We start from the raw sequence: 25493 nt of genomic DNA on the forward strand, positions 1-25493 counted from the left end.
TCCTTTTAGGATTCATTTATTTCTCAGTAAAAGTGGGTTTTCACTTGCCTATACATACCCTGTTTGATATTCTAGGACTTCACAATATGTCAAGTACATAAAAGGCCTGGGAAGATTGGATCAGAAGGAGCTGCAAAGATCCCAGATTTCTTTCCACTCCAGAACACGCTGCTAACCCATATTAAGCGTCAGCTGAATGAAATCCAGCTGCAAGTGCTCAAATGGTCCAGGGGGAGGAGATGTGAGGCCTCTAGGGATAGAGTTTTGCTTAATGCACTATGGTGGGGAAAGAAATGCAAAAACCCAAAAGTGGGGTTTGCCAGGGAGCCAGAACCAAGCAGCTGTTTGGGGTTTCCCATAGCCCTGACTGTTTGTTTATGTACAGCCACTATTTACACACCTTAATTCCTCTGATTCAGGACCAGACAGTTGCCGTGTTACAAGAACACGTCAGGATAATGAAAGTCTGGCAATGAGGGGCTATTCTTTGCAGAGACAGAGGGGACTTCATCCACACATGCCAGTCTCTACAGATTCTGATGTTGCTGCCTTTGCACGAGAGTCAGCTAGGGCATGTTCCTGATGCTCAGATTCAGTCCTCGCAGGGTGGCCTCAATTTTGATGACAGAGACCCAGTTAAGTCTGATGAGTTTCCTTTCTATGAACCATTGTCAGAGTAACTCTAACTGAGAAAGGACTTAAAAAGGGTTCATTATACAGCAGTTGAGAAAGGAATTTGGTCATTTCTGTGACATACAACATTTTAAGGTAATAGAGTTATGACTGATAACATTCTATCAGGACATATCAGATTTGTAGGAATTTCACATAATTTCTAGAATATTTATATACCTATGAAAATACAACATAAAGAAGTCTAAATGTTATTTCTTATTTGAAAATGCCTCCCATGTAATTTAACTTATTGAATAAGCCTAATTAGTATCATATCCCTCTTTTTATAAGGAGAGAGAACGAGTCCTTAAGATGTTGCAGGGATCCTCTGAAAAATCCCAAAGTTAATTAGAGGTCGAAAAAGACTTCATTTAGAATTTGATTTTCAGAAGTTCATCAAAAAATCTCAAATCAGTTTTAAAACCCTTGGTCAAATAGGATCATAGGTCACTGTGAGCTAATACTCAGTTATGCCTTCGACCATGTGACAAAGACTTTCAGACGAATAGAGAAAGTTAAATGGCCGTAAGAAAACCCTTAGCTCTCGCAATCAAAGACCTGATAAAAGCAACACGGGAAATGATTTTGAAAACATAAAATCCCTTTTTTGCCTTTTAGGCAGACTATCAAATGTAAAGAGAAGCCTTTCATAATCTCTTCATCAAGAGCAGACTAGAAGCCCAAGAAAACCTCATCCTTATAACAGTGAGAAAGCCAAGTTTCTAATTTTGCACCAGCTTACTTTTGGTCTTAGAAACGCTGACTTAATTAAATTCCTTCAACGTTTGCCAGCTTGACTAGGCGGAAAACTTCTTTTCTCGGGGTTCCTTTTCCACAAACCTTCAGTGACTTTCTTACTCATATTCAGAGTTTGTTCTTTCCTCTTTCCCATAACCACTTTGACTTTAGGACCAATTTACTTTCTTAAAACATCTCCATTCCTTATACCTTCTTTTACTGAAAACATACATTTCCTTATAGCATACATTGTTCAGTGTGGCACAAGACATGTTTACTAATAGACCCAAACATCTTTTAGGTTTTTTGTTTTAATCAGAAGCTGAAAGTAGATAAACCTATGTTTAGTAATTAATGTTTTACTATTTTATCTTGTCTGGAAATGGTCAAGATACTCAATAAATTTCTAGCATTTAGCTTAATTTAGTAAAACTCTGAGGTTTCAAGTTACCAAGAGGTTTTGAAGTTATTTTTAAGTACTTATACCATAACACATGACTATTATTAAAAAGTTCAGCTAAAAACTTTTATCTTACTTACATCATTTACTTTACTTGTTCCTAATAATTTTGTTTACATTACCTACAAAAACGTCATGAGACATTAGACAAAGGCAGCCGTCACTTTTCTGCTGACAAATTTTGTAGCAGAGATAATGTAAACTTGTTTGATTTTTAGTAAAGCTAGGTAAAACAAGTTTTCTATTTTATGCTGGGAACTCTCAGGACATGCCTATTTTAATCAACTATTTATTTATTTATTAATAATATTAATAATATTTATTAATTAATTAACGTCATGAGACATTAGACAAAGGCAGCCATCACTTTTCTGCTGACAAATTTTGTAGCAGAGATAATGTAAACTTGTTTGATTTTTAGTAAAGCTAGGTAAAACAAGTTTTCTATTTTATGCTGGGAACTCTCAGGACATGCCTATTTTAATTAACCCAACAAACTTAGACAAGCTTTTATTTACCAAAGATTATTTTATATCACATTAACTTGACAAACATTTAGATTAGTTTCTATTGTCGACGAAAAATAATCCATAACCAATCTATAAATGAAAATTTGGGTGAGTTTATTCTGAGCTTAAATCTGAGGATTATAACCCAGGGCCTTTCTTCCCAAAGGAAGAAAGGGCACCAAAGAAGTGGGGTGCACAGACTGGTTATATACCCCCAGAGAGGATGTTTCACATAGGATTGAAATGTCCCTTTTACAATAGTCGCGAGACTGCTCTGTCGGCACAGCGATTGATGGAAACAGCAGGTAGGTCTTCTGTCTCAGTGAACACAGCAGGGTGGCAGTCTGTTGTCTCCAGCTGAGTGGTCACAGGTGAGCTGGGTGGTCAAAGGTGAGTGCAGCAATCAGTTCCTAGCCTAAGGAAAAATGCTTATCCCTAAGGAAATGCTAATGTGGGGGCGAAGATACACCTTTTTCTCAAGGGCCTTTGTTCTGGCCACAGGAAATGTCTAAGCAGATATACAATGCGTGCTCAACAGCCACAGTCAGGCCCTTTTGGAATAAGCAAAGTCAGGCCAAATTAGGTTTATACCAAATGTCTTCCTCATATACTCCAATATACCCTATTGCTTGCCATTTTTTTTTTATTAATGTTATGATAGATTACAACCTTGTGAGATTTCAGTTGTACATTTTTGTTAGTCATGTTGTGGGTACACCACTTCCCCCTCTGTGCCCTCCCCCCACCCCCCCCTTTTCCCTGGTAACCACCGATCACATCTCCATATCAATATACTAAATTCCACCTATGAGTGGTGTCATATAGAGTTCATCTTTGTCTGACTGGCTTATTTCGCTTAACATAATACCCTCGAGGTCCACCCACGTTGTTGTGAATGGGCCAATTTTGTCTTTTTTTATGGCTGAGTAGTATTCCATTGTGTATATATACCACATCTTCTTTATCCAATCATCAGTTTCTGGGCATGTAGGCTGGTTCCACGTCTTGGCTATTGTAAATAATGCTGCGATGAACATAGGGGTGCAACGGACTCTTGAGATTTCTGATATCAGGTTCTTAGGATAGATACCCAGTAATGGGATGGCTGGGTCACAGGGTATTTCTATTTTTAACTTTTTGAGAAATCTCCATACTGTTTTCCATAGTGGTTGTACCAGTTTGCATTCCCACCAACAGTGTATGAGGGTTCCTTTTTCTCCACAACCTCTCCAACATTTGTCACTCTTGGTTTTGGATGTTTTTGCCAATCTAACGGGTGTAAGGTGATATCTTAGTGTAGTTTTGATTTGCATTTCCCTGATGATTAGCGATGATGAACATCTTTTCATGTGTCTATTGGCCATATTCATATCTTCTTTTGAGAAATGTCTGTTCATGTCCTCTGCCCATTTTTTGATCGGGTTGTTTGTTTTTTTGTTGTTAAGCAGTGTGAGTTCTTTGTATATTATGGAGATTAACCCTTTGTTGGATAAGTGGCTTGTGAATATTTTTTCCCAATTAGTGAGCTGTTTTTTTGTTTCAATCCTGTTTTCCCTTGCCTTGAAGAAGCTCTTTAGTCTGATGAAGTCCCATTTGTTTATTCTTTCTATTGTTTCCCTCAACTGAGGAGTTACAGTGTCCGAAAAGATTCTTTTGAAACTGATGTCAAAGAGTTGTACTGCCTATATTCTCTTCCAAAAGACTTATTGTCTCAGGCCTAATCTTTAGGTCTTTGATCCATTTTGAGTTTATTTTGCTGTGTGGTGAAAAAGAATGGTCAATTTTCAATCTTTTGCATGTGGCTGTCCAGTTTTCCCAGCACCATTTGTTGAAGAGACTTTCTTTTCTCCATTGTAGGCCCTCTGCTCCTTTGTCGAAGATTAGCTGTCCATAGATGTGTGGTTTTATCTCTGGGCTTTCAATTCTGTTCCATTGATCTGTGGACCTGTTTTTGTACCAGCACCATGCTGTTTTGATCACTGTAGCTTTGTAGTATGTTTTGAAATCAGGGATTGTGATTCCGCCGGCTTTGTTTTTCTTGCTCAGGATTGCTTTAGCAATTCGCGGTCTTTTGTTGCCCCATATGAATTTTAGGATTGTTTGTTCAATATCTGTGAAGAATGTTCTTGGGATTCTGATTGGGATAGCATTGAATCTGTATATTGCTTTAGGTAGTATGGACATTTTAACTATGTTTATTCTTCCAATCCATGTGCAAGGAATGTTTTTCCATCTCTTTACGTCATTGTCAATTTCTTTCAAGAAAGTCTTGTAGTTTCCATTGTATAGATCCTTCACTTCCTTGGTTAAGTTTATCCCAAGGTATTTTATTCTTTTCGTTGTGATTGTGAATGGGATTGAGTTCTTGAGTTCTTTTTCTGTTAGTTCATTGTTAGTGTATAGAAATGCTACTGATTTATGCACGTTAATTTTATACCCTGCTACTTTGCTGTAGTTGTTGATTATTTCTAATAGTTTTTCTGTGGATTCTTTGGGGTTTTCTATATATAAGGTCATGTCGTCTGCAAACAACGAGAGTTTTACTTCTTCGTTACCTATTTGGATTCCTTTTATTTCTTTTTCCTGCCGAATTGCTCTGGCCAGCACCTCCACTACTATGTTGAATAGGAGTGGTGAAAGTGGGCACCCTTGTCTTGTTCCTGTCCTCAGAGGGATGGCTTTCAGTTTTTGTCCATAGAGTATGATGTTGGCTGTGGGTCTATCATATATGGCCTTTATTATGTTGAGGTACTTTCCTTCTATACCCATTTTACTGAGGGTTTTTGTCATAAATGGGTGTTGGATCTTGTCGAATGCTTTCTCTGCTTCTATTGAGATGATCATGTGGTTTTTGTTTTTCATTTTGTTGATGTAGTGTATCACGTTGATTGACTTGCGGATGTTGAACCATCCCTGTGTCCCTGGTATAAATCCCACTTGATCATGGTGTATAATCTTTTTGATGTATTGCTGTAATCGGTTTGCCAAAATTTTGTTGAGGATTTTTGCATCTATGTTCATCAGTGATATCGGCCTGTAGTTCTCCTTCTTTGTGTTGTCCTTGTCAGGTTTGGGGATCAGGGTGATGTTGGCTTCATAGAATGTGTTAGGGAGTTCTCAATCTTTCTCAATTTTCTGGAACAGTTTGAGGAGAATAGGTATTAAGTCTTCTTTGAATGTTTGGTAGAATTCTCCAGAGAAGCCGTCTGGTCCTGGACTCTTATTTTTGGGGAGGTTTTTGATTACCGTTTCTATTTCCTTACTTGTGATTGGCCTATTCAGATTCTCCATTTCTTCCTGATTCAGTTTGGGGAGACTGTAGGAGTCTAGGAATTTGTCCATTTCTTATTGCTTGCCATTTTTATTTGTCATTTCCCCCTTTTCATCTCTAATCTTTCGATAGAAAGCATTTATGATCAAAATATTATTCCTCGGCGCCAGGGTGGTTGCTGCCTGCCCTGGGTCCATCATGTCTCTCGGTGCTAGGCTTTGAGCTCATTTATTTGCCTAGCCGACCACGTTGGGGGGAAATAGTGGACAAGCATAGAGTTATATATATATTAACAGAGGAAGTATTTCATGTCATGTAATTTCCAATTAATTTTAGATTGTTGCACAAACATTGTATACGTGCTTTTCTATGACAGTTCACATTTACATTGTATATGATTATAGAACAAGTACAGTAACAATAATAACTCAACGTATTTGAAAGGATTAGTCTGAAATGAATTCTTAGTCATAGTCCCTATCAGAAAAGGAAATTTGTCCAGGGTTATAAGACAGATCGACCATCTCAAGCCGTTGAGCAATCATTACTTGAGTTTGTATGCTACTCTTACAACACTGAGTAAAGAAAACAACAATTCGTTTGAATATTATGACCAGTACAAGGATTCCAATAAATAATAGAAATAGGAATTCCAATCCGGATAGAAAAAGGGAACTGATACTGAAAAGGGAGCCAATGAAACAAATCAAACTAGGTGCAGGATCGCATAAGGTATCCACCTGCTTCTTCATGTGCTTTAGCAGAGATGACACATTGGAAGATTCATGACGTATAAAAGCACAGCATTCAGTCTGAATGATTGTCTATGTACCACATTAGGATGCAGTAAGAATATCTAAAGGCATTCTGTTTGGAAGGACAGCCCTTCTCATTAAAGACATTTCAGTATTTGAATAAGGTTATTCCTGCTTGACTATCATTAAGGGCTTCTTGAGTAAATTTAGTCAGAGCTTCCAAATGTAATAATGACATATTTTAATTGCAAAGAAGAAGCAAATATAGCTGCAAATATAGCCATACCAGTGTAACACTGAACAAGCCCATCTGGCCTTAAGAAAGGGAGATTGACATCAGGATTTAACTCAGCCTGACTCCTTCCCTGCTTTTAAAGGAAGCTCAGTGTTCAGTGTCTTAGCCATCCAGGCAGTAGCCAAGGCCAAAGATTTGTTCCACATAACCACTGAGTTCCATTAGGAGTCACTCGATAAATTCCTGGCCTTCAAGATCAGTCTGTTCCAAATTAATCACTTTAAGTATGATAGCATTCCAAACAAATTATAAAATAGGTATACAGTTTAAGCACAACAAATGTTTAAATAAGGAGATATAAGGTTGGGAATACAGGCCTGGTCCGGAGTCTTGGGACAGCTGTCTACAACAGATGTCGTCTTCTTCTCCTCCTCGTATGGTCCTTTCCAATAGGGCTGCAAAGAGTCTTATTTGATGTCTCTTTCAATAAATAAATTCTTCCGGTTACAGTCCATGATCCTTAAGTTCTGGGACTTCTCTGTGAAAGAATCAGCTACAAATCTTTCATTTCTTTTAAGCACCACAATAAGACCATGAAAACAATGTAATACATCCCTTAAGCAAAGCTGGTTCATATACTTCTTCATCCAATTGCATAGGCTGTTTTATTATTATTTCAAAATGAGACAGCCGATGTTTACAAAAAGTATAGATCTAAGATTAAAGAGCACTAGCACAAGAGCTTTTGGCCATGAGAGAGTAAATGTTTCTGAAAGTTTGCCAATTAAGTTTTGGTTGTGCCGTTAGTTCCTTTTACCAATCCTGAGGATTGAGGATGGTAAGCACAGTGGAGATGCTGCAAAATTGGCCAAACATTACGAACAGATTTGAGTTCCCCAGTCACTATGTAACTCAGTAGGAATTCCCCAAACAGGAATTATTCTCTCTAATAGTAATTTACCTGCTGTTAAAGCCGTTGCTCTTCTGCAGGGAAAGGCCTCAATGCAATGGGAAAACATGCAAATCATTACCAAGATGTATTTATATCCTTGAGATGGTGGCATTTGGACAAAGTCCAATTGCCATACCTCAAAGGGTCTCTTAGGAAGCGGAAAGTGGCCTTGTGACCCATCGAATGGGTTTCTTATTGGGCCCGAACCACATCTGCGAGGGGGTGTCAAAAATTCCTTTTGACTGCCATATCTGTTTCTCTTGTTCCATGGCAATTTCTTGAGCCTGTAGAAGGAAATCTTTTACTGGGTTAGCAGAGTTAACAGAAAGTAGCAGGCATTCTTGAGGCTAGACAGTGTAACATCCTCACTTATCATTGAAGTAAGACTCATTTGTAAACCAAATTAAACAATAGAATGCAGTCGTGGTCTTCTCTCCCTTGTGATGTTGGAAGCAAGCTAACAAGGTTAATGGTTGGAGCAAATTATAAATTAGTTCCTGCATCCAGGGGGCAGGCAGTCAAGAAGACTTCTAGCTGTCAGAGTCAAAGCATCTTTTTGTAGCTTGAAAGGTCTCTGATGACGTCATTGGGCATTCAGGTATCTTTGTGAGTGGCTTCCAGCTTACACAGCAACAGACAGGAATCTCTCTTAAGTTTCTATCAAGTCGTTCAGCTTCAGTTTTTAAGGTTTCAGGAAAAAGAGCATGTTCAATTCTCAATGATTCCAGAAGAAAATGAGCGAAAAATTGAAAACATTAGTTTGGAGGTTTGGAACCAGATATTTCAGTAGAAGAATTCAGGATCCAGTCCAGCTCACAGGTAGAAAAAGCCTCAAAGACAATTAACAGAACTAGGATCTAATATCCACAAATGTGCATTATAGTTTTTTCACTGAAACATAATTCTTCTCTCTAAAATCACCCTCATTTTTACCAAAGATAGTCAAATGAAGACTAATTGGTTTGCAATATAAGTTTAGTTTCAAGAAACTTGGCCCAATTATTTACATAAGTGCAGCAAGAATAGCAATTGATCAGATAGGCTCTTAAATTTGCTTTGCTGGAATTTTTACGAGGAACCTCAGATTGAACTGTAAAGACCTCCTGAGGCCGGGAAAGCCAAGGCAAGGATTTGTGCCATCAGGCCTCGCCTGCAATACCTTAGATTTGGGTGAATTCCTCTCTTCTTGAGGTCCCCCAAAATATTCCAAGGTTCCTTGCACCTGTCAGATAAGCAAGCTTCCTTACTTACCAGGTAAGATTGCTGGAATCTCTCTGTAAAGCAAGGTACCAGGCCCATTTTTCCAAGTGGCTTTATTTCCAGAAAGTCAACCTTATTCCTCAAATGCAGTATTGCCATATCCAAGTCTGTATGTTTTTCTCAAATATGACATTCCAGTCAAAGCTTGGCAAGATAACCAATGTCCTGTTATAAGGAGAACAGATTCTTATTGAACTTATGCAAATAACTATATTGCCATGAAATAACCATACTCACAAAGAGTTTCCAAACTCTCGAGGGATCAGGTAGGGAGAAAAAGATAAATGTCTCAGTTTTGCTAACAAAGGTATAACTTCACTCAATTTCACTAAATTGCTATAAGTCATAGCTAGCATAAGAGAAAAGAGAAAAAGATTTTCTTGAATCTGAGAAAACAAAGCAAAATATCAAAAAATCAACAATATTTCAAATAAGAGTCACAAAAATTATCACCCTCAGTTCATTCAGTCCTGTATAATCTGTTCTTGATCTTAATCTTCTATTAGCAGTTTTACCAGGTCATCAGTTTCTCCTTTAGATTTCTGTAATTTCTTACCCAGTTCAGTTTTACAATCTGAAAGTTTATCAGAAAACTGTAATCCAGAGTAAGTGTCAGAGTCTTTTCCATGAATGTCTCTGAAGATAAGACATATTTGCAAAAGCAAAAAGCATCAGAGTAAAACAGCAACTATCTGTAAGTGGACAAAAGACTCAAAAGGGCAACTGACAAAGAAACTTGGCTACTTCTGTGACGTGCAACACTTCAAGATAATAACTGGAGTTATGACCGATAACCAGGACAGATCAGAATTTCAAGAATGCTATATAATTTTAAGACATCTATATCAATAGCATTTACCCACATAATACCACTTAAGAAAGATTATCATCGCTTATCTGATAATGCTTCCAATGTAAATTAACATACTAAATAAGCCTAATTAGTTTAGTATTTTCCACCTTATAGGAAGAGAGAGCAAATTTCTTTGAGAAGTCTCAGGGGCCCTCTGAAAATCCTCAGAGAAATTCTCTTCCTTCATTCAGGTCAAAGGAAAACCTTTATTTAGGACTTGAATAATTTTTTTTTTGAGAGAGAAGCTTGTCAAAAATAGCAAAAGGTTTTTAAAACACTTATTTAAACAATGCTCACTGTGAAAAAATGCTTAGGTATCAACAGCAAAAAATAAATAAATAAATAAAAAGCCATAATAGAGAGACCTCTGTCTTTTGCACCTAGGAAACATAAACATAGATACAACAAAACATAGATCTTTTGTAAACTTACTCAGAAGGAAAAACCTTTTATAATCTCGTTATCAAGAGCAGACTAAGAGTTTAAGAAAATTATCCTTTTAAGAGAGAGCCAAATTCTAATTTTTGTACCAGTTTACCTTTTTTCATATTAAAACCCATTTACTTAATTAGATTCATTTCAATCTTAACCAACTTGACCAGGTACAAAACTCTTTCAGAATTTCTTTCACAAAACTTCTATAACTTTCTTTTTGCCTTCAGAATTTGTCCCAGGCTTTCTTTCTTCCCTTCTAGTACATTAGGACAAATTTATCTTTCTTAACCAACCTAACAAAAATATTTCCATTCTTTATACCTTCTTTACTGAAAACTTACTTTCCTTGAATGCAGAGCTGTTTTCCTTATTAATTTCCAATAGCTTTAATTATATATGTTAACTAGAACTTTTAACCATTAACAGACCCTAGTAAACACTAAAAAGGTAAGCAATTATGAATTGTCTTTTATATCAGCATTCTAAACACTTCATAATTTCTAGGAACACATCACTTTACAGTAAAAGGCCCAAAGACTTTTAGCATCTCTGCAATAAAAACCAAAAGCAGATAAACTTAGATGTTTAGCAACGTTTGTTCTATCCAATCCAAAAATTAGCCAGAGACTCAGATTTTTATCACTTAACTTAGCAGAACTCAAGATTGCTACCAAAAAGAATTTGGAAGCTGTTTTTTCTTCCCCTCCCCTTTTTTTTCTTCAGTCTTAGGAATTAATGATTGGCTAGGTAGTGGTTCCTGGAGAGGGGAGATGATAATCCTTTTCGAGATAAAGGAACTGGGTGGAATCTGAACTGCCTCTAGAGCAGTATTTCCAGTCTTGCAAGGATTTTCTAAGCACAGTTGCTCTTGATTTCCCAGAAACTGGGTTGTAACTCAAATTACATTCTAGGTTGATCTACCTGTCCAACTGCATCACAAAGGCACAGAGAAACCCAAGTTTTCGATTTTACAGAAGGTCCAGGTTCTGGTCAGGTCCAGCCTGAACTTAACCTCGACTTGGTGACAACAGAAGAGATGATGAGCAAAACAGACAAAGAAAAGAAGAGATCAGACGTCGCCCTCACGGCCTCTTCCACAGGCTTATCAAGATAAGAGTCACACAACAGTTCCTATGCAGGGCACACAACCCCAGCAGGACAGTTCACAGAATAAATCACAGGTCTCCTACCCTTATAACTGACTCATATTGATGAAAATAATCCATAACCAATCTATAAACGAAAATTTGGGTGAGTTTATTCTGAGCTTAAATCTTAGGATTATAACCCGGCAGAGTCTTTCCACAAAGGAAGAGAGCACTCCAAAGAAGTGGGGGTACACAGGGCGGTTATATACCCTCAAAGAGGGTGTTTCACATATGATTAAATGTCCCTCCCACAATAGTCACAAGATTGCCCTGTCGGCACAGCACTTGATGGACACAGCAGGTAGTGGGTCTGCTATCTTGGTGGGCATAGCAGGAGGCAAGTCTAGTGTCTCAAGCTGGGCAGTCACAGGTGAGCACAGCAATCAGTTTCTAGCCTAAGGAAAGATACTTAATCCTTAAGGAGACGCCAACATTGGGACGGGGAGGGAAGTTGCACCTTTATCTCAAGGGCCTTTGCTTTTGCCATAGGGAATCTCTAAAGCAGATATACAATGCATGCTCAACGGCCTAGGCCAGGCCCTTTTGGAAAGACAAGGTCAGGCCGAATTAGGTTTACACCAAATGGCTTCCTCATATATTCCAATATGTCCTATTACTTGCCATTTTTATTTGTCACTAGCCTCACCAACATTTTCTCCTGCTAATCTAAATTTAGAAGAGCAAAAAATTCACCACTCTTGCTTCCATTGGACTCTGAAGGCAGAGATCCGGGAGACTGACGTGGTAAGAACTCTTACCTCTTGCCGGCTCTTGTCAGGGGTCCAGGATCTCTCAGCCACAGCAGTCCAGGAGCAAGTGAAATTTTATACTGCCGACTACGCCAAAACTGTAGGGGAGGAAGACATTTCCTCTTCCCAAATGTGGGTTCGTCTGGCCAGAGAACGAATTAAATTCACATGAGACAGAAAAGTAAGAGAAAATTAAACAAAGCTTTATGAGGAACCATGGCCCAGGGCATTTCTTCCCGAAGGAAGAAAGGGCACCGAAGAAGTGGGGTGCACATAGTGGTTATATACCCCCAAACAGGGTGTTTCACATATGATTGAAATGTCCCTCCCACAATAGTCACAAGATTGCCCTGTTGGCACTTGATGGACACAGCAGGCAGTGGGTCTGCTATCTCGGTGGGTGTAGCTGGAGGCAAGTCTAGTGTCTGGAGCTGGGCGGTCACAGGTGAGTGCAACAATCAGTTCCTAGCCTAAGGTAAGATGCTTAATCCTTAAAGAAATGTCAACATTGGGAGGGGGAGGGAAGTCAGTTACAGGAGGTTACCAGACTAGCACAATAAAATGCAGATTGAAGTCCTTGCCTTTGGTATTGTAAGAGTTTCTAGAGAGAAGGGCATCTCCTTTCTTCTTCCTGGTACAGAGAGGGAGGCACATTTTACAGATGGAGATTTACCTTACAAATGTAAATGTGTCCTAACAAAGGGCAAGTTCCATTCCTCAGAGCCTTCTTCCCTGTCCCAGTTTATCAAAAGCAATCAGCTTCAAATAATCCTGATGCCAAAGAGACATATCTTGGGGTGGCCAATTTCAGGTCCCTACACAACCAAACTTTCAATAAAACTTTTGTGGAATTTTGAAGCCCTTGCTTTTAACTGCATGCACTTTTAAATGATAGTATCAAATCAGGATGTTCCTTCTACTGCCAGTTGTAATTGCAAATCATCCTTAGTAATCTTGGTTCACTGGGATTAAAATTTACAAGAGAAGGGACCATATGTTTTCAACAGAAAACCAGCTGGAGATCATGAGGGAGGAACTTCTCAAGGAACTTCAGGAAATAAAAGTCCCATGTTAAAGAAAAGGGGGCAAACAAAACATTAAGAATGACAATAGGGAAACCCATCAATTATGTCAGAGTGCTCACCAAGCAGAGGGGAGAAAACTCTGCAAGGGAAGTCCTTCCTGGGGCAATGACCTTGAGCCAAAAAAGCCACACTGGCACTGAGACAATTGTCTCATAGGCAGTCAACCATCCCCAAAAAGACACTGAACTCAACCAAGTGGAAGGAGGTCAGAACGTGGGAGGGCTCTCAATTGCAGGAGCCACAGGTCCCTGGAAACCGTCAGCACAAGGGGCTCATGTAGGTACCATATCCGGTTCCTGAGGATGCCGGTCCACAAAGGGGAGATTGCTTCAGGTCCTACTCCTGGTACGTGTATGTTAACATCAAAGCAAAGAGCCAAACTGAGAGGCAGAAAGGCATTCATTTTGGGTTCAAAGAATTACAATTAGGGGTACACAGATTTGAGCAGCAACTGGAAATAGCATCCCACTGGGACTAAGAAACCAGGGCTTTTAAAGGCAAAAGAGGGAGATTTGCATTACAAAGAACGTTAATTGGAGTCGGTGACAGAAACTTAATTTTGACTAAACATAATTAATTGCTAAGGCTGACTACAAAGAGGCAAAAGTCTGTCACTGTGACAAGTTGCAGGTTGATTGCAGGATTCTCAGAATATTTGAGTCTTGACTGAGTTCAAAAGATCATATTCTGCCCAATGAGGACGTGCATAAGACCCATTTCCATAATGGGTTTCTGGCTCCATTTTAAAGCCCTTAGACATAAGTGACCTGTTTGGTTTCCTATTTCACACCGGAAATGTTCAGTGTCTTCACTAGGGTTGTGCTTATCCGCAGGTATAGATATTTGTCAAAGCGTACTGAGATGCAATCTTAAGGCGGATGTGCATCACTATGTACAATTTAATGCAAATTGAAAAAAAAACTGTGGCATGAAGATAAGCAGCTGAAGGACGATGTGGATGGTATGGAACACATAGTAAAAAGCTCAGAGGCAATGGGTACTTTCTATTAGCACACCTGCTCACACATGTACAGGTGGAGGTAGGTTGGAGATGACAGCCTTTAGAGCAGCTATCATGGCAGCTGACAGTGAAGTGGCAGGAGTGGCACCTGGCACTGGGAAAGTCACTGAAGCAGAGGGAGAAGAGCCCCAACCACGGTGGTTGGAAGAAGTCTTCTGGAAGAACAGAGGCACCTGGAGGGATGGGTGACTGTAGATGAGGCATTAGTAAGGTCCCAGGTAAGGCCTCAGAGTTTACAGCCACACCCTCCCTGTTGGAGGGCCCTCCCACAAGCTGGCATTGGCTAAGAATGCCTCATAGTGCTTTGATTCGTAGCCACATGCAGTCACGAGTGACCTGACACCTGGTGGGACTGTCCGACTGGGCTGGACACTCTTTGAGAAGTGCACCAGGTCAGTGCTGTGAACCACAGCGATGGCCTTCTGGCTTGGTGGCCTCGGTTCCAGCTTAAGCCAGCCCCTTGGGCAAGTGGGCAGCAGTGTGGCTTCCCTCACCAGACACATCACTAACTTCACCAAAGATGTGCTGAGAAAGGGGACGCAAAAGGTGGAAGAATTCCCTGACTCGGGGAGAAAGGAGACGGAAGCCATTCAGGCAACTGTACCACCCGAGAAGGAGAGACTGGAAACTCCAGCTTTGAGAGACACCAAAACTTTATAGGAAACCCTAGAGGAAGAAGACACAAGGCTTCCCTCCCTGGAAGAAGAAAACAGTCACCAGAAAGAAGAACTGGAGCGACTGAGAGAACAGGCTCCAGCCTCACCTGTGGTTGATCCTAAACTGCTAGACGCTGTTACACCACTACCATCTGAGGGCTCTGAGTCGAATGTGATAAAAGGTCATATGGAGGAGCAAACAAAACATGGTCAAAGGATAACCGAAGAGCAAAAGCAGAGGAAGACACAACGACTTCCGTCTTTCCTAGAGCAGAAACAGGAAAAGGATGATCTGACATACCAGCACAAGCAAATGCATAGGAAACACACACAAGTCTATTGAGCCAAACATGAGGAAATGCACAGCTTGCAAAACACCACAGAACAAATCAAAACACAATTGCCTGAAAAACCCCAGCACATTCAAACAGAACATTCCGGGATTTTTTTAAAAACAAAAGTTCAGGGTCTTGCATAACAAGTGGAAGTGAAAAGCATAGTTTCTGTAAAGCTGAAAGTAAAAGATTAGAAACAGAAAGAAAAGAGCAAGAATGGGAGATGAAACTTCAAATTCAAAAGACAATCCCTTTAACTGAGGAAGAGGATTGGGAGAACCCTTTTTCCTTTCACTGGCGCCCGGAGCCTGCATCCTGCTCCCGATTCCAAATTTCGCGGGGTCAACAACTGGCACCGCTACTTCCTCCTCTCCCTGGGCTGGAGGCAGCATCGCCTCCCGCTTCCCTGAAGGCCCGAGGGAAACGCACGCACCGAGGGGATCCCACCGGCTGGAAGCCCCTTTACTGATTTCCTCTGTCTGCACTTGGACCTCAAGGGTCTGCGCGGCGCGCCCTGCCCGCATGACCACTCCACGCCACTCCTTCCTCGCCCCCCCCCCGCCCCGCTGGAGCCCAAGGCTGAGAATCCGGTCCCAGCACCCGCCACCCCGCCGCGCCCCGCCCCGCGCTCCCCCCTCCCCCAGCGCCACCGTCGCCGGTGCTGCTGCACGCGCCCCAGGGATGGGAGTCGTGGCCCCAGGCAGCCAGCATGGGCGCCAGGGTCGCCGGCAGGACAGGAGAAGGCGCAGGTCCCTGCTCCCGGGGGCGGGGCCCGGGCGGTGGAGACGCCGACGGGTGCACGGAGGGAGGCGGCCTACCCGGGCCCTCACCTGCCCATGCTCTGGTGGGCCCGCTTCCTCCCGCAGTGCAACGGCCACTACCTGGCGGCGGCGGCGGCGCCGGCGGCGGCTCCCCTGGCCTGCGGGGTTCGTGGCGCGCGCACCGGGCCGGCTTGGCGGCTGCTCCCGCCTGGTCAAGTCGAGGAGGCGGCGGCGGCGCCCGGCTCCCAGGCCCGCGGAGCTCGGGGCTGGCTGACCGGGACTTTCTGGCAGCTGCGGCAGCGGGTCCCCAGGCCGGCGGGGCCAGCCGCACTGCCCCCGTGTCCCGCGCCAGGGCAGGAGCGCACGGCAGGCCCAGGGCGCGGGGCGCAGCCGGGCCTCGGCCGCCGGCCTCGAGTCGGGCCCCGAGGACGACGTTCCGCCGGGCTCAGCGGAGCTGGGGGCCGCGCACTCCACGAGCACCTCTGGGTCCTTTCCCCGCTCCACCGCCGGCTCGATGCATGGGGAAGAGTCCCTTCCCTATGAGAGTCCGCCCCGCGCTGACAGAAGCGGGCGCACAGCGTGCACGCGGTGTGCCACACCCCGCCTGTGGCGCCCGAGAGCCCCCAGACTCCTCCGAGGGACTGCTTCTCCAGGCAGGGCCGCAGGAAGAGGGGGGCGAGGCGGCGGGGCAAGGACCGCGGCGACTGTGGGGGGGATGGCAATGGTCAGGGTGCTCAGGAGGGTCGTGCTTCCGCGCAGGGGGCCGACGTGTGTCCAAACACACTCGTCGGAACTCTGCAGGTGGAGGCGGGTCCCCACGTACCTTGGCCCTCCGAGTGTTCTCCAAGCCGGCTGGGAAAATCCCCGGCTGCAGGACAGGAGAGAGCGTGGGAGGCGCTTGGCGGCAGTCAGAGCCTTGGGTCCTTTCTGCCCACACGCGCTGCCACGCGCACAGGTGGCGGTGGTGTGCGGATGGCGGCCTTCAGCGCGGCGGTCCTGGCGGGCGGCCCCAGGGGGCAGGAGGGCCGCCTGGCCCCCGGGGGCGGCACTGAAGCAGAGGGAGAAGGGGGCCCACCGCCGCGGTGGGAAGCCCGGGGGCTGAGCGGAGGCCCACGGGGCTGGCGGTGGGGGGTGCGGGGGGAGGAGCGGGGCACGCGGGCCAGGAGGCCGCCATGGGTGAGGGCCAGGCGGCCGGCCTCGCAGTTGCGGGCAGCCCCTCCCTGAGCCCGAGCCCGACGGTTGGAGCCCGCGCCCCGCCCCGGCCCCGCCCAGGCCCCGCCCCCAGGCCGCCAGCCCGCCGTTGCCTAGCAACGCCTGGCTGTGATTTGACTCTTAGCCTCGCGCAGCCACCGGGGCCCTGACACTTGGCGGGACTGTCCGACTGGGCTGGACGCTCTTCGCGGAGCGCACCAGGTCAGTGCTGTGACCCGCAGCCATGGCCTCCTGGTTTGGCGGCCTCAGCCTCGGCTCCGGCTTAGGCCATTCCCTGGGGCGAGTGGGCGGCAGCGTGGCTTCCCTCCCCGCACACCTCTCTGACTTCACCAGAAGTGTGCTGTGGAAGGGGACGCAAAAGCTGCCAGACTTCCCCGACTCGGGGAGAAAGGAGACGGAAGCCATTCAGGCGACCGGACAACCCGAGAAGGAGAGACCGTCAACTCCAGCTCGGAGAGACACCGCAACTCTGCAGGAAACCCTCGAGGAAGGAGACACGGGGCTCGCCTCCCTGCAAGAAGAAGGCAGTCACCTGAGGGAAGACCTGGAGCCACGGAGACAACGGGCTCGAGCCGCTCCTGTGGTTGACCCGAACACCCTCGACGCCGTGACACAACTAGAATCTGAGGTGTCTCAACTGAAAGGGATCGAAGGTCACCTGGAGGAGGAAACCCAGCATCCTCCAAGGACCACTGAAGAGCAAAAGCAGAGGAAGGCACAACGCCTTCCATCTTGCCAAGAGCAGAAACGGCAAGTGGGCGATCTTAAGGAGGCGCCCGAGCCCATGCCTAGAAAACGCGCTCAGCTCTCTTCAGCCGAGGAGGAGGAAAGCGAGACCGCGCAGAACACCACAGAACACATCCAAACCCCATCGCCCGAGAAGACCCAGCCCGTGCAGACAAAACCTGCTGAGATTTGTCAAGGAGCGAGAGCGGCGGGTCTTCGTCGGCCAAACGGAAGTGAAAAGCATGATGGGGCCAAAGCTGAAACCGAACCTTTAGGAAAAGGGAGAGAAGCGGCAGAAGTGGAGATGAAACTTGGGACCGAAAAGACGATCCCTCTGACCGAGCAGCTTGATGAGCCGGACGAAGATGAGACCGGTCCACGAACTCAGATGATCCAGGCGCAAGACTGGGAGAGCCAGGGCCTTCCCGCTCGCCTAGCTTCGGCTGCCTCCGTCCAGGACGCGGGGAGCCTCCAGCAGCAACTGCAAGCCTATGCTTTGGAAAGGGAACGCGTGTTGGCCGTTTTCGACGAGAAGGTGAGGGAAAACAGCCACCTGAAAAGGGCGTATCACACAATGATGGACCTGCTGGTGGCCAAAGAAGCAGAGCTCGGGAAGCTGCGAGGCGAAAATCAGACACGGCGCCCTCGATCTGACAGCGGCGGTGAGGACATATTTCGAGAAGCGATCCGGCACTTATCACGCCTCGTCCGAGCCAAAGACATTGAAATCGGTGCCTTGAGCCAGAAATGTCAGACTTTACTGACCATCTGGCAAACGTCCGACGCTGGCCATGAGGTTCGGGGCGTGGACGCGAATCAGTTGGAGGAGCTTCTCCGGGAACGGGACACGTTGAAGCAGCGGGTCAACATGCTGGAGGAGTGGCAGCGGCTGGTGCTGAGCGAGGTGCACAATCTGCAGCGGGAGTCATCCCAACTTCAGAAAGAACTCCCACCACTCGAGGCACGGGCCTTAGTGGACAGCGAGGAGAGGTGTCGGCGACAGATGCACTCTGCCGCCCCATTCCCCCGTCCTCAAGGGGATGCGACCCAACTCTGGCTCTTGGGGAAGAGACTGGCACAGATGCAGCTCGGCCTAGAGCAGCTCTGCAATGCCAAGGAGATTCTCTTGGGTCCACCCGACCTCACGTCACCACAGCCGCCCGCCGCATCGTCGCGGACTTGCGAGGCAGCCGGCTCTCAGGAGGCAATTAAGTCCGAGGCGCTGGGCAAGTCTTCGAAAGGGCCGCCAGCAGAGGTGGAAGCCTTAAGGAGAGCCACGGAGGAAAAAGACACAGCCATCAGAAGCCTCCAGGAGGAGACTCAGAGACTGTCCGAGGCGATGGCCGCCACCTCGGAACTGGAGAGAGAACGACACGCACAGACGGATTCCGAAATTCAGCGGCTCAGTGAGAAACAAGAGGCTTTACAGAACACGCTGGAGGACAAAGAGCTCTTAATCGAGGCGCAGAGGGAGGAATTCCTCTCTCTGAGGGAAAACCTCACAACCCAAGCAAGCGAAAACGAACTTTTGAGGCAGGCGGTGACAAACCTGAAGGAGAGAATAGTCCATCTGGAAGTGGATGCGTGCCAAGTCAAACAGGAAAATGCAAAGCTGCTGGAAAGGTCCAGGGAGAAGGACACCGAAAACCAAGCCTTACAAGAGACGAACATGCGCCTCTCTATGATGCTGAGGGAGAAGGAATTCGAATGCGTCTCCGTGAAGAAGAAGGCTCTGGCTTTTGAGTGCCTCCTGAGAGAAAAAGAACAGGGCCAGGCTGGGGAATTAAGCCAGCTTCTCAATGCAGTGACCTCCATGCAGGAAAAGAGCATTCTCTTTCAGCACCAGAGAGATGAGGCGGCGCTGGCGCTGAGACAGGAACGAGTGGAAAACTGCGCCCTGCGGGAGGAGGTTCACCTTTTGCGGGACAAGGAAGCGCGCTTAGGCCAGGAGCTGGGGAGGTCTCGGACGCAGGCTTCAGAATGCGAAGACTGGCAACTCCGGGCAGCGCGGCTGGCAGAAGACAGAGCGGCTCAACTCAGGAGGAAAGTCACGGCGCTAGAGCAGAGGCTCCTGTCATCTTCCCACGCCATGCAGAAGGCGAGCCAGCGGGCCGCTGCCCGGGTCGGGTCCCTGCAGGAACAACTGACTGCCATCACCGAGCAGAAAGAGGAGACTGCCCTCCAGCTGTCCGCCTCCCGGGAAGCAGAGAAGCAGCACACCGGAGCCCTGGCCAACCTGAAGGTGGTCCTGGCCTAATGGATGCAAAAGGCAGACGGCCTGGAAGGGAAGCTGAGGTCGCTGCAGGGAAGGCCTGGAAGGGAAGCTGAGGTCGCTGCAGGGACGGCTGGAGAGAGTGCAAGCCACCTCGCGCCTACAGGAGGAGCAGATCGGAGAACTGCAGCGACAAGACGAGGCCCGACAGGAAGTGCTGGAGGACGTCCAAAAGAAGTGGACCGACTTAGTGAGCACCCTGGAAGGAAAAGCAGACAAGGCCCTCCTGAGAAAGCTCTTCACAGACGCCTTGCAAAGCGCCAGACAGGAACGCCGGGAAGCGTTCCGACGGATGGGAAGCACCCTGGGTGTGGAAAGGGAGGACATGGAGCAGTTGCTGCAGGAAGAGCAGGGCGGCCTTACCGGATGGGTGACTGGGCGGCTGGGATCCCGCAGTGCCCCCGACACGCCTCCTCCTCGGAGACCCAACCAGCAATCCGAGCTCAAGAGTTCCTTCTCGGAGCTTTTCGTGAACTTTCTAGAAGCTGAGTCTCAGGGAGCTTCTCCACCATGACAGCTCCCCGCTCAGCCCAGGAAGCGTCCCGGAGCACCCGCCAGGAAGAGACTGGCTAAGAGCGTGCCAGCTCTTCTGAGAACCGCCCTCGCAGCCACCCCCAGAAGATCGGACGGGAATCCCTGCTCCCCAGCCGTGTCTCTCATCGACCCACCCGGCCCTGGAACCGGAGGGTCTGGGCACCTTCTCTTAGACGCCGTGACCGACGTCGTGCCCACGGGCACACCTTGGCTGCTGCCACCCGCCAAGAGTGCTGCCGGGCTGCTCCAAGGCCTGTCCAAGCCCTAGAGGCTCCCCAAGCCGCAGAGGAGACGACGGCGCTTTCAGGAAAGCCGGTCCCTCGCTGCGGGTTCCTTAGCACAAAGTGGCCTTGTGCTAAAGGTCACAGGTTTCTCTGCGGCTTCACTGGAGCTTTCAAAGAAACAGCTATGGTTCACGCTTTCAAAAGGGTGTCGCTGCAGGTAGTCACCCAACTTAAAGCGGACGTCACTTCTCTGGAGAGCGGGCGCGGCACCCGTGGGATCGCAGGCTGTGGGCCAAGGACGCTTCCGATTCTGTTTGTCACGCTGTCACTGTCTCCGATGGCTGGGGGGCATGCGGTGGGGGGTGGGGGTTGGGTCTGGGAGGTGGGGGGGTTGCGGGAGGGTGGGGGGTGGGGGGGTGGGAAGGGTGGGGGTGGGGGAAGGGGGGCGTTTATTGAGCTTTCCCTCAGGGAGCGGGAACCTAACTTGCCTTAGTGCTGCAGAATCAGAAAGCGCGCGAGGGCGCCCACTCCCGGGACAGTAGGAAGAAAGGGGAAGGGCACCAACGTGCAAAGGGCATCCAAACTTCACAAGGAAAGCTTGGTTTCCCCCGGCTCGGTCCTCCTCCTCTTTCCACTTCCTGGGAAACCGCCCTCGGGTGCTCTCTGGCCTCTGGGACAGACAGGAAAACTCCTAAGCACTGGAGGATCTTATTCCCTGACTCGCTTTTGGTTGAAAAGCCAGTCACCAGACGTCAGAAATCTTTGCAAGGGTTTACCAACTGCATCTTGTTGTTTTCCAAAGCAGGGGTCTGTGGTCTGTGGTCCGGATGGACACCGACTGACTGAACCGGCGCCTCGCGATGGGCATGGAAGCCGCTTCTGCCCCCAAGCCCATCAGAGGGCCATGGTCAACCCCATCCCCCGCCCCGTTTCCTCAACAGCCCCTCCAAATCTCCATCGCCTGCCTCAAGCGGGATCGTCCTCATACCGTTCGGTACCCGAAGAGATCAGAAGCCAGCTAGTCAAGAACTCTCCCTTTCCCACACCCCCCCACCCCCGTTTGAACGTCCCTCTACTTCTCTCCACCCACCCCTCCCCTTTCCCTTTGGTTTTCCAGGAAGAGGGATTCAGCTTGGCAGTTCCAGGGTCCTGGCTCCACGTGGGGTGCCCTGGGAACCATCTGCTCAGCCTCCCCCAAAGATCTCGTTCCCTCAGTTTGCCAGCTGCTTTCTCTTCGGCCCGTCTCTTTCCTTAAGCCGCTGAGCACACCCAAGTCTCTCCCAGCATCCACACCTCTCCTTTCTGCTCCTCCACCACCGCCTTCTCTCTCTACCTTTCACGGCTAAGCTGCTGGCAAAAGACCTCGACTTCTCGTCAGCCATCCAGTCATCGCCTCGTCTCTCAGCGGCTCCTCGAAAGACTCCCCAAATCTCCTCGCCGTCACGTCCTAGCAGGAGGCCAGGGAACGCCCTTCGGTTCCTTCGCCTTCCTAAACTCTCTGTGGTGTCTGAGGAATGCTGCCCACGTCTACAGTCTCTGAAAGTTCTCTCCACCCTCTTTCTCTGGGGGATGGCCCCCTCCCCAGGTGCCCTTCCTAACCTCAGACCCTTCTGTCTCACTTTCCTCTGCAGCTTCTCCTCCCGACCACTTCTCAAAGGGTTCTGTTCTCGAAGGCAGGGTCTTCAGGGAACAGGAACCCCTCGGGTCTCAGAGCAAGCTCATGTGCTCCTACGATTCGACTCGCCCCCAGATGCCCAGGGCTTCTGAGTGCGTACGACTGACATCACCCTGCCCCTGACTCCACGCTGCTTTCTCTAACTGTCTGCTGGACGCACCTCTCAGGATGTCCAAAGGCTTCTCAAAACTGACACGTCCAAAGGGGAGCCCGGTATCCTCCAACAAAACCCTACCCCTCCTCTTACCTTCCTTTCATCACCTCAGAAAACCTCTGCCCATCTCATCACCCGGGAGCGAGAGGCCTCAAGGCCACGCTTGAGCTCTCTGTCTCACCCACTTCGCAGCCTCCCGACTCCCAAAGGGAGCCAAGCACCTTAACTTCTTTGCCGTCCCCGCTGCTCTGCCGCATGCCTTCCTGTCTCTTGCACGCAACCAGCCCAGTAGACTCCTTACTGATCTTGCCGGCTGGCCTCCTGGCACACTGCCCCCCCTCCCCACTTGAATCCATCCTCCACACTGTTGGGAGGGTGACCCAAGAGGAAAACCCTGCCGTTACTGACACCACGGTGCCCGGCCCCCACAGGGGTGGACGTGGGCAAGAAAGTAACCAAAGTTTCTGAGGTTGTTTTGCAGAACAACAGGAAGACGGCAGAGCAGAGAGCAGCTTGATGGCAGCCCCCTGGCCCCCGCCTGACTGGACACCGTGCAGAGGCTTGGACCAGCTGAAATGACCCATCGCCAACTTTCTGCGTCACAGGCAGAGATCCTTGGCATGCACCACGTCGAACCCTACTGAGTTCGCTCTTGTGACCCGTGAAGAAATGGGATCCACCGTTGCACCTGAGCAGAGGACTCTTCAAGCTTCACCTGCAGCGCTCTCCTGATCCTACCCCTTCCCTCTGGAGGCAATATAGTCCTTGTCTACAAATATTACTTAAGGCCATTTATGCTGTGACCTACAAATTAGCCCAGCTTCAGCGGGGACCCCCTCCAGCAAAAGACTCTAGAAGCTGTCCTAATTAAAATCAACAAGCCATCCCACTAGAGCCCTCAGAGACTCCTCTGGTGAAGAGGCTTCGGCAACCTCCTCTCATGCTTCCTGGAAAACCCAGAACGTGGGTAAGTTTCTGTTGGTTCCTGAGCAAGAAGCCCGCCTCATTGGTCCTGCATTCGGCAGTATTAGAGCAGCAATCACTGGCCTGTTCTGGAAATAGAGTCTTTCCTGGACGCTGAGGCCTCCATTCCCAGCTGCCTATTATCACTTTAGTCCTGGAAGCAGCACCCAAAAAGTGCGGGAAGGTTACCAAGGCCTCCTTGCAACAGGATGGATCCAAAAATGGTCCCTGTGGCATGTCCTACATGTCAGATTCGGTGCCCTCCCCTGTCCTCCATCCATTGCCGAAAAGCATGGAGCTGCAGGTGTCACTTCTCCCAGAGAACCCTTGGCTACCTTACTGATCTTATTGGCTGCCCTCTTGGCCCCCCTTGGATCCATCCTCCACACTGCTGGGAGGGTGACCCAAGAGGAAAACCCTGCTGTTACTGACACTGTGCCCGGCCCCCATAGGGGTGGACGTGGCAAAGAACGTAACCAAAGTTTCTGAGGATGTTTTGCAGAACAACAGGAAGATGGCAGAGCAGAGAGCAGCTTGATGGCAGCCCCCCGGCACCCCCCCTGAGCGGACATTGTGCAGACACTTGGACCAGCTGAAATGACAGATCGCCAACTTTCCGCGTCACAGACAAAGATCCACGGCATGCAACACGTCGAACCCCACTGACTTCACACTTGTGACCCACGAAGAAACACAAACGACAGTCACACCTGAGCAGAGGACACTTCAAGCTTCACCTGCAGCGCTCTCCTGGTCCCCACCCCTACCCGAAACCGAAACCGCAGCTAAAAACCCCAGTATTTTTCCTTTGAGTTTTGCATAGCTACTCTCACCTCCTTGTCTGGCTGCCTCTTGATCATAAACCTCTTTCCTTGCTATAATCCTAACGTTTCACTGATTGGCTTTGCTGCAAAATTGGGTAAACAAACCTGAGTTTGTGTTTGGTTTCATCGCTTCCCTGCTTGAAATAATTCAGGGTCACCCATTTCCTGGAAGCTGAACTTTAGCTGAATCTCCAAGACCTCGCCTCTGCAGCTTTCCTCCCTGCTCCTCACCCACATACAGGCCACCCTCCTGCCACGTGCGATTTTCTGCAAACCCCGAACAGGTTCTGACTCAAATGACTTCAGGACCATCTGCCTTATCACAACAGAGCCCTTGCTTCAAGAAACTACACACCAGAAGTGTTTAATTTTCCTTCTCTTCACTTAGATGCTGCAACTCTCACCCCCTCTCAGGTCATGGCATGTCTGAATGCTTAACAGATGAGCTCAACAACAGTTTATTTGTTAAGTAATCTCCCATCCCAGGGTAATACACTGCACTCCATGCAGAGCCACACAGGGAGAGCTCTTTGGAAGAGAGTAAATATGTATGGCTATGGGAGCACACTTTTCAGTAACAAGAGGGTGGTTGTGACCCTTGGTTCCTGCAGGAAGGTATGATTGCCTTCTTTGAGTAATTACACAGGCTGATAGTAAACTGGAGCCTACTACTTGTGGAGCAACTGTGCCTGGTCCCTGTGATAAAGGGCTCTTTTTGGTGAGGGGACCTTAACTGTGGGAGCAGAGAGGGTAGGGAACTTGCAAGTAGGCCATTTGAGGCCCTCTGATTTGACCGGAAGTCAAGGCCACACTTAATACTGAATCTTCGTTTCAGGCCTCATACCAGAATTGATTCTTTGATGCCTTGACATCAATTACACCTTGGTGATGACTGAGACTTTTAGGGAGGAAGACAAATGCTTCCCTGGAAGCACAATTGGCCAGAAAGGAGAAGTGGTCATCAGCAAACTCAAGTATATAAACTCTCATTGACGTTCACTCGGTTGATCC

General features: G+C 47.7%; 1 protein-coding gene, 1 long non-coding RNA gene and 1 pseudogene across 2 annotated transcripts in view; 2 read left to right on the top strand and 1 right to left on the bottom strand.

Annotated features, from left to right (window-relative positions):
• LOC138921107 (zinc finger protein 892-like) overlaps positions 1-16873 on the bottom strand; it is a 101922-nt gene extending 85049 nt beyond the window's left edge. The window contains exon 1 of the mRNA XM_070253484.1: positions 16722-16873. The gene's annotated coding sequence lies outside the window, so the exon portion shown is untranslated. The remainder of the gene's footprint in view (positions 1-16721) is intronic.
• A 337-nt stretch (positions 16874-17210) lies between these two features.
• On the top strand, positions 17211-20286 carry LOC138921106 (thyroid receptor-interacting protein 11 pseudogene; annotated as a pseudogene).
• Positions 20287-21760: 1474 nt separating this feature from the next.
• Positions 21761-25165, top strand: LOC138921108 (uncharacterized). The gene is made up of 2 exons (XR_011433391.1): positions 21761-23662; positions 24161-25165. It is a non-coding gene; the product is annotated as an uncharacterized lncRNA (long non-coding RNA).
• Positions 25166-25493: the final 328 nt, after the last annotated feature.

The sequence above is a fragment of the Equus caballus genome, chromosome 27 (genome assembly GCF_041296265.1).
Source record: "Equus caballus isolate H_3958 breed thoroughbred chromosome 27, TB-T2T, whole genome shotgun sequence".
NCBI lineage: Eukaryota > Metazoa > Chordata > Mammalia > Perissodactyla > Equidae > Equus > Equus caballus.